Genomic DNA, 9,558 nt, shown 5'->3' with positions numbered 1-9,558 from the left:
GTGTCTTTGAGCTGTTTGAGTCTTTTTGGTCTGTTTGTGTGTCTCTTTGAGCTGTTTGAGTCTTTTTGATCTGTTTGTGTCTCTTTGGGCTGTTTGAGTCTTTTTTGGGCTGTGTTTGTCTCTTTGGGCTTCTATCTCTTTGGGCTGTTTGTGTTTCTTTGGGCTATGTGTATCTCTTTGGGCTGTTTGAGTCATTTCGGTCTGTGTGTCTTTCTGTGTGAATCTTTTTGGTATGTATGTGTCTGTATGGGCGTTTTTTGTCTCTTTTGGCTGTGTGTGTGTGTCTTTGGGCTTTGCGTGTCTATTTGAACTGTTTGTATTTGTCTTTATCCTGTGTGTGTGTCTCTTTGGGCTGTGTGTGTCTCTTAAGGGTGTATGCCTCTTTGGGCAGTTTGAATCCTTATTGTCTGTGTGTTCCTCTTTTGGCTGTTTGTGTCTCTTTGTTCTTTGTCTCTCTCTTTTGGATGTACGCGTCTCTTGTTTCTTTGGTTTGTGTGTCTTTTTAAGCTGTTTGAGTATTTTTGGTCTGTTTGTGTGTTTATTCGAGATGTATGAGTCTTTTTCCTCTGTGTTTGTCCCTTTGGTATGTTTGTGTCTCTTTGGGCTGTGTGTGTTTCTTTGGGCTTTGCGTGTCTCTTCGAACTGTGTGTATGTCTCTTTAGCCTGTGTGTGTCTCTTTGGCCTGTGTGTATCTATTTAGGCCGTATGTCTCTTTGGGCAGTTTGAATCTTTATGGCCTGTGTGCGCCTCTTTTGGCTGTTTGTGTCTCTTCGAGCATTGTTTCTCTCTGTTGGATGTGTGCGTCTCTTGTCTCTTTGGGCTGTGTGTCTCTTTGAGCTGTTTGAGTCTTTTTGGTCTGTTTGTGTGTCTCTTTGACCTGTTTGAGTCTTTTTGATCTGTTTGTGTCTCTTTGGGCTGTTTGAGTCTTTTTTGGGCTGTGTTTGTCTCTTTGTGCTTCTGTCTCTTTGGGCTGTTTGTGTTTCTTTGGGCTATGTGTATCTCTTTGGGCTGTTTGAGTCATTTTGGTCTGTGTGTCTTTCTTTTGGCTGTTTGTGTCTCTTAGGGGGTCGTGTGTGCCTCTTTGGGCTATGTGTGTCTCTTTGGGGAGTTTGAATCTTTTGGTTTGTATGTGTTTGTATATGCGTTTTTTTTGGTCTGTGTATTTTTCTTTTGGGGTTGTTAGTCTATTTTGGCTGTTTGTATCGTTTGAGTGTTTTTGTCTTTTTGATCTGTTTGTGTCTCTTTGAGCTGTTTGAGTCTTTTTTGGGCTGTGTTTGTCTCTTTGGGCTTCTGTCTCTTTGGGCTGTTTGTGTTTCTTTGGGCTATGTGTGTCTCTTTGGGCTGTTTAAGTCATTTTTGTCTGTGTGTGTCTCTTTAGGCTGTATGTCTCTTTGGGCAGTTTGAATCTTTTTGGTCGGGTTGGGTTGATCTAGGTTCACTTAGAGTGGCGCGCCACTCTAAGTGAACCAAGATCAACCCAACATTTTGGATATCTCTCTCACTATGACTCTGTTTGTGTGTCGTGTCTGTGCGTGTCTCGTTTCTCTGTGTGTGTGTCGTCTCTGTGGGTGGGTTGTCTAAAAAACCAGTCTGGTTGAAAACGTGGAGTTTTCGTACTGCTCACTTTTTGCGATGTGTAGGAAGCAGTGGGGAATCCCCGCTCATTTGGAAAGGTGCCAAGGACAGGCATGCAAATAGCAGGTAGTTTCAAAACGTGTTTAATCACGTTTCTTGAATGAAGTATCTGTACTGTATATTCAAGAGGTGAAATCAATAAAGAGATTTTTACTTACTTACTTACAAATACTTTCATAATTTCTTGAATGAAATTTCCGTATTGTGTATCTAAGAGTTGACTTCAAGAAAGAAATTGTTGCTTACTGAGAATTTTTTCATAATTTCTTGAATTAAATTTCTACATCGTTTAGCTAAGTGAAAATTGTTTGTGATAAAGAGAAAAAAAAAGTTACTTACTTACGATTTTTTCATAATTCCTTGAATGAAGTATCTGTACTGTACATCCAAGAGATGGAATCAATAAAGAGTTTGTTACTTACAAATATTTTCATAATCTCTTGAATGAAATTTCCGTATTGTGTATCCAAGAGTTGACTTCGAGAAAGAAATTGTTACTTACTGAGAATTTTTTCATAATTTATTGAAATTAATTTCTACATCGTTTATCTAACTCGTTAAAACAATAAAGAGTTTGTTACTTACTTAGAATTTTGTCATAATTTCTTGAACGAAATGTCTTTTTGTTTATCCAACAGGTGAATTCAAGAAAGAATTTACAACTTAGACTGAGAATTTTTTCATAATTTCTTGAATTTAATTTCTACATCGTATATCTAACTCGTGAAAACAATAAAGAGTTTGTTAATTACTTAGAATTTTGTCATAATTTCTTGAATGAAATGTCTTTTTGTTTATTCAACAAGTGAATTCAAGAAAGAATTTGCTACTTAGTTACAATTTTTTCATAATTTCTTGAATTAAATTCCCATATTGTGTATCTAAGAGTTGACTTCAAGAAAGAAATTGTTACTTACTCAGAATTTTTTCATAATTTCTTGAATTAAATTTCTACATCATGTAGCTAAGTGAAAATTGTCTGTGATAAAGAGAAAAAAAGTTACTTACTTGCGATTTTTTCATAATTTCTTGAATGAAGAATCTGTACTGTATATCCAAGAGGTGGAATCAATAAAGAGTTTTTTACTTACTTACAAATATTTTCATAATTTCTTGAATGAAATTTCCGTACTGTGTATCCAAGAGTTGACTTCAAGAATGAAATGGTTACTTACTGAGAATTTTTTCATAATTTCTTGAAATTAATTTCTACATCGTTTATCTAACTCGTGAAAACAATAAAGAGTTTGTTACTTACTTAGAATTTTGTCATAATTTCTTGAACGAAATATCTTTTTGTTTATCCAACAGGTGAATTCAAGAAAGAATTTACAACTTAGACTGAGAATTTTTTCATAATTTCTTGAATTTAATTTCTACATCGTATATCTAACTCGTGAAAACAATAAAGAGTTTGTTACTTACTTAGAATTTTGTCATACTTTCTTGAATGAAAATCCAGGAGTTGACTTCAAGAAAGAAATTGTTAATTACTGAGAATTTTTTCATAATTTCTTGAATTAAATTTCTACACAAAAGTTGACCTAAAGAAGGAAATTGTTACTTGCTGAGAATTTTTTTCATAATTTCTTGAATTAAATTTCTACATCGTGTATCTAAGTCATGAAAATAATAACGAGTTTTTTACGTACTTGGAATTTTGCCATAGTTTCTTGAACGAAATGTCTGTTTTTTTTATCCAGCAGGTGAATTCAAAAAAGAATTTGCTACTTACTAACAATTTTTTAATATACACGAGGTGACTTCATGAAAGAGTTTGTTACTTGCTTAAAATTTTTTCATAATTTCTTAAATAAAATTTCTGCATTGTGTATCCATGAGGTAACTTCAAGAAAGAGTTTGTTACTTACTTAGAATTTTGTCATATTTCTTGAACGAAATGTCTTTTTGTTTATCCAGCTGGTGAATTCAAGAAAGAATTTGCTATTTACTTACAATTTTTTCATAATTTCTTTGATGAAATTTCTGTATTGTGTATCCAAGAGGTGACCTCAAGAAAGAATTTGTTACTTACTTACAATTTTTTTATAGTTTCTTAAATAAATTTTCTGCATTGTGTATCCAAGAGATGACTTCAGGAAAGAGTTTGTTACTTGCTTACAATAGAACTATTCTAAAGAATAAAGACGGGTTAAGCTTAAAGATATTTATTAATTAAACGTATTGACACATAGCTCAAAGAGACACACAAAGCCCAAAGAAAGATACACAGCCCAAAGAGACACAAACAGCCCAAAGAGACAAACATAGACCAAAAAGACTCAGACACCCCAAAAAGACCCACAGTCCAACGAGACAAAAACAGCCTACAGAGACACACACATCACAAAGAGACACCCACAGCCCAAAGAGACACATACAGCTCAAAGAGACGTACACGGCCGAAAGAGATGCCCACATCCAACAGAGAGACACAAAGCCCAAAACGACACAAACAGCCAAAAGAGACACACACAGACCATAAGGATTCAAACTGCCCAAAGATATATACAGCCTAAATAGACACACACTGCCAAAAGACACACACACTGGATAAAGAGACATACACACTTTCCGAATATACACACAACCCCAAACCACAAAAACACCACGAAAAGATAGACAAAAACACGAACATACAGAGACATACATACCAAAAAGATTCAAACCCTACAAAGAGACACACATTGCCCAAAGAGACACACATGACCTCTAAGAGACACAAACAGCCAAAAGAAACACACAAAGAACAAAAAGATTCAAACTGCACAAAGAGACATAGAGCCTAAAGAGAAACACACATAACATATTTACTCAAACAGCCCAAAGAGACACACATAGAAAATAGAAAAACAACCATCCCAAAGAGACAGAAGAACCAATATAAAAAACAAGCAATAACCAGAAAAAAGACGCCCAAATTGATACAAAACGATAAAACAGCCTAATGAACTAAACCGATACAACACGCCACCTGGGACCTTCCCCGCCCCCAGAAACAAACCCAGACCAAAAAAAAAAAACGCCCATACAGACACATACAGACCAAAAGATTAAAACGTCCCAAAGAGACACACAGCCCAAAGAGGCACACACGACCCCCTAAGAGACACAAACAGCCAAAAGAAAGACACACAGACCAAAATGAATCAAACAGCACAAAGATATAAACATAGCAAAAACATACACAAACAGCCCAGAGACATAAGCCGAAAGAGACAAACACAGCCCAAAAAAGACTCAAACAGCCCAAAGAGACACAAACAGATCAAAAAGACTCAAACAGGTCAAAGAGACACACAAACAGACCAAAAAGACTCAAACAGCTCAAAGAGACACACAGTCCAAAGAGACAAGAGACGCACACATCCAACAGAGAGACACAATGCCCGAAGAGACACAAACAGCCAAAAGAGGCTTACACAGACCATAAAGATTCAAACTGCCCAAAGAGACATACAGCCTAAAGAGATACACACAGCCGAAAGAGACACACACAGGCTAAAGAGACATACACACAGTTCGAAGAAACACGCAAAGCCCAAAGAAACACACACAGCCCAAAGAGACACAAACAGCCCAAAGAGACAAAACACAGATCAAAAAGACTCAAACAGCTCAAAGAGACACACAAACAGACCAAAAACACTCAAACAGCTCAAAGAGACACACAGCCCAAAGAGACAAGAGACGCACACATCCAACAGAGAGACACAAAGCCCGAAGAGACACAAACAGCCAAAAGAGGCACACACAGACCATAAAGATTCAAACTGCCCAAAGAGACATACAGCCTAAAGAGACACACACAGCCCAAAGAGACACACACACAGTCTAAAGAGACATACACACAGTTCGAAGAGACACGCAAAGCCAAAAGACACACACACACACCCCAAATAGAAAAAAAACGCCCATATAGACACATACATACAAAAAATATTCAAATCCCTCCAAAGAGACACACATTGCCCAAAGATACACACATGGCCTATAAGAGAAAAAAATACCAAAACTAAACACACACACACCAAAACACGCCCATACAGACACATACAGACCAAAAGATTCAAACGCCCCAAAGAGACACACAAAGCCCAAAGAGACACATACGATTCCTAAGAGACACAAACAGCCAAAAGAAAGACACACAGACCAAAATGACTCAAACAGCCCAAAGAGACACACAGAGCCCAAAGAACCACAAACAGATCAAAGAGACAGAAGCCCAAAGAGACAAACACACCCCAAAAAAGACTCAAACAGCCCAAAGAGACACAAACAGATCAAAAAGACTCAAACACTCCACAGAGACACACAACCAAAATAGACGCACAAAGCCCAAAGAAACACACACACATCACAAAGAGACAAAACCAGCAAAAATATACCAACACAGACCAAAAATAATAAAACAGCCCAAAGAGACAAACACACAGACCAAAAACACTCGAACAGCTCAATGAGACACACAGCCCACAGAGACACACACAGTCTCAAGAGACACAAACAGCTCAAAGAGACACAGACAAGCCAAAGAGAAACACAACTCAAAGAGACAAACACAGACCTAAAAGACTCAAACAGCTCAAAGAGACACATACAGACCAAAGAGAGACGCAAAGCCCAAAACGACACAAACAGCCAAAAGAGGCACACACAGACCATAAAGATTCAAACTGCCCAAAGAGACACACAGCCTAAAGAAACTCACACTGCCCAAAGTCCCCCCTTGTTCAACTGAATCCCTCCATGTAACGGAACCCCTGTATAACCGAAACCCTGTACAACTGAACCCCTGTGCTACTGAACTCTCGTACTCCTGAACCTTCGTGCAACTCAACCCAATTTAACTAAACCCCTCGGGGAACGTTAGATCCTATTTAAATTGACAATACTTTCCAAGACATCACTTGTGTATTATACAGTGCATAACCACTCCATCTCCTCCAATTCGCAAATCCCATTACCCCTTTTTTGCAAATGTTAATCAACCATTTCCGATTCGTCGTTAGGTATTTTTCAAATTTATAACAAATTACCTCAGTTAACAGCTCCTTTGGGGTTACCTTAACTGTTAATCAGTTTAATCCTTTTTTTTCTCCACTGATACAATTAATCACTAATTAATATCGTTCAGTGTCTAAGTAAATTAAGTTATCTCTTGTCAGACAGAAATGGTGGACCAAACCAATTTTTTTCGTCTGCTGTTCAAATTCATCATATCTGGAAATTTGTCATTTAACACTAAGAAGTAAATCGAGTAATCCCTGTCGCAATAACAATAGGCTTAGCAGCGATTAAATCTCATTGTCGGCGACAATTCAATCAGGTCACAGTAACACTTTTCAGTCATTTCTCGTTAAATTGACAATACTCTCCAAAACATCACTTGTGTATTATACAGTACATAATCACGACATCTCCTCCAATTCGCAAATTCCATTACCCCTTTTTTGCAAATGTTAAACAAACATATCCAATTGTAAAAGCTTTAAAAAATTTTCCAATCACTAATTACCCCTTTTTTGATCTTGCCTCCTATAAATTCTGAGTTTCACCCGTGAGGCATTCTTAATCATAGCAATACCTTTACACAAATAACTTTTCGCAAAAAAATCACAAATCTCGTAAACCAAAGAAGTACTTAACCTTTTCAAAAACATTAGTCGTTATATTAATGAAGCCCATGAGACGAATAGCCAAGTTTAAAAAAAAAAAAAACTAATAATCAACTTACGGATGAATGACCACGGATTTAACCTAAAAAATAAACTTGTATATCATGAACTAGAAATCTACGTCAGAAAAACTTGTCCTTAATCATAGGACCGGTATTGCGTAAATCCTCTGGCAAAGAAAGAGTGTAATGCTCCTATAGAATAGGACTACCAGAAAAACCGGAAGGAACGTAAAGGCCGCAAATAAAACAGGATGGAACATAAAGGAAGCAAAGTATAAGTTAACATACTACTTATACTCCGTCAAAGCCCTCAGGGCAAGGGTTTTAAGTTATGCCCTGGGGGCAAATAAGGTTTTATAGAAGACGTTGTCCTAGAAACTTCAGAAAAGGGCTCATTCGATTTGAAATTCAAAGGGCTAGTGCCCTTTTTAATAGTCGAAAGTGATTAGTAATATTTTTTGTTTTTGTTGTTGTTTAGACCAGGGCACTCCGTATCAAAGGAGTTTTCGTGGGAACTTCGAAAGGGACTCATGTAGCTCAAAAGATAAAGAGTTGAAGTCATTTTTAATAGTCGAAAGTGATTGGAGGGCAACTAATCCCCCTTCCATTCCCACCCTCCCATTTGCCCTTTATGTTTAAAAATTAAATGTTGCCTCAAGATTAAATCAAAATTCACTGTGATAATGCTAATTCCTAATAAGGCATCTCAGCAGTATCCCAAGAACGACTGAGGGTATTATGTTCAAACTTTTGAGGCTACTTCTGCTCTTAAAAATTTAAACAAATCAAAATAGTGTAAGTGTATCAAAGCTATCAAAGAAAGTAAACAGAGTTTTTCGCGAATGGTATCAAGTTTTCCATTTCAGGTGAACTAGAGGAGGTATGAAACTAAGTTAAACAGTACTATTTGTGTCCAGATTTTCCAAAGGGTGTATGTAGTTAAAAATTTATGAAAATTTTCTCCAGTATAAAAATAGCAGGCTAAACTATAAAGTCTTAAAAAACAAAAAGATTTAAAGTATTATTTTCTTTTTCCCTAAAAAGGCTATGTAAATATAAAACGAACAGAAATTAATTAAAAAAAACTTCTTCCACAAAATAAGTTTTTTTAAGTAAGTAAGTAACAATGGGTTTATTTAAAAAAAATATATACATCATCGATTCCCTGAAGCAATGCTTGTGCGGGAGAAAACCCTCCTAATAAATAAAAAAAACAACAAAAAAAAAAAAAGACATAAAAAAAAAAGAAATAGAAAAAAAAAAAAAAAAAAAACATAATTAGAGCTCAACTTATCGGACCCGAAAACCAACGAACCTCCAAACAACACCCAACAAAAATATAATAATTATAATCATATTCAGCTGCAACTAAAGAACTCCAAAAAAAAAAGAACTCAAAGAAAAGTAAAGAACTCCATTAAACAAAAATGAGCAAAAATAAAATCAAATAATCTACCAAGCTCGAAACTACCACAAATCAGCATCGATAAATAAATAAAACCCAAAACGAACAGAAATTACAACAAATAACCGAATCAAACTCAAAACGAGCATAAATTATCATAAGCTGGGCGCAAAACCCCTATGCCTTCCCAAGGCCAGAGCAAAATTTGTGCTTTACTGAAAAAAATATAAATATTTTTACTTTTATAACTTTAATAAATCAAATAATTTTAACATTTTGATTACTAAATATCAGTATATGTATATTAAACTGACAATGCACATTCATTTGTCTCACTTGTAGAGTTCCTTTTATTTGTATCCTTGAAATCGAGCAGCCCCCCGTGCTGGTTTAAATATAAATTTATACAACCGGTTTAAATACAACCAACCGTTGTTAATTATCTGAAATGTTAGGGCTTAAAACTTTCGAAAGAGCTGATGACCGATTCAGTAGCGTAAAGCTTGAAAAACCATGGAACTTGACATTTTTTTGTGTTTAAGCCATGTAGGTTTCACTATATCATCCAATCGATACATCACTGTCATTAAAAACAGATAGAGATAAGGCGAAGCTAGTAAAAACAGCCAAGTTCCACTCATGAAGACAAGGATAAAACATTCTATTTAAAAGTTCAGTTTCAAAAACACGTTTACCTTCCTCGGTAGCTAAAGAGGTTGAAAAAACATTAATGTGAAGTTTACGCATTTTGGGATATTGACACAATTCTTGTAGAAAATAAAATGCCTTATTGGTGATCAAGTGAATAACTTCATTTACCTGAGTAGTAATATTA

The sequence above is a fragment of the Artemia sp. Qi Xiang Cuo genome, chromosome 6 (assembly GCF_049724085.1).
Source record: "Artemia sp. Qi Xiang Cuo chromosome 6, ASM4972408v1, whole genome shotgun sequence".
NCBI classification, from domain to species: Eukaryota; Metazoa; Arthropoda; class Branchiopoda; order Anostraca; family Artemiidae; genus Artemia; species Artemia sp. Qi Xiang Cuo.
This window is presented reverse-complemented; position numbering follows the sequence as displayed.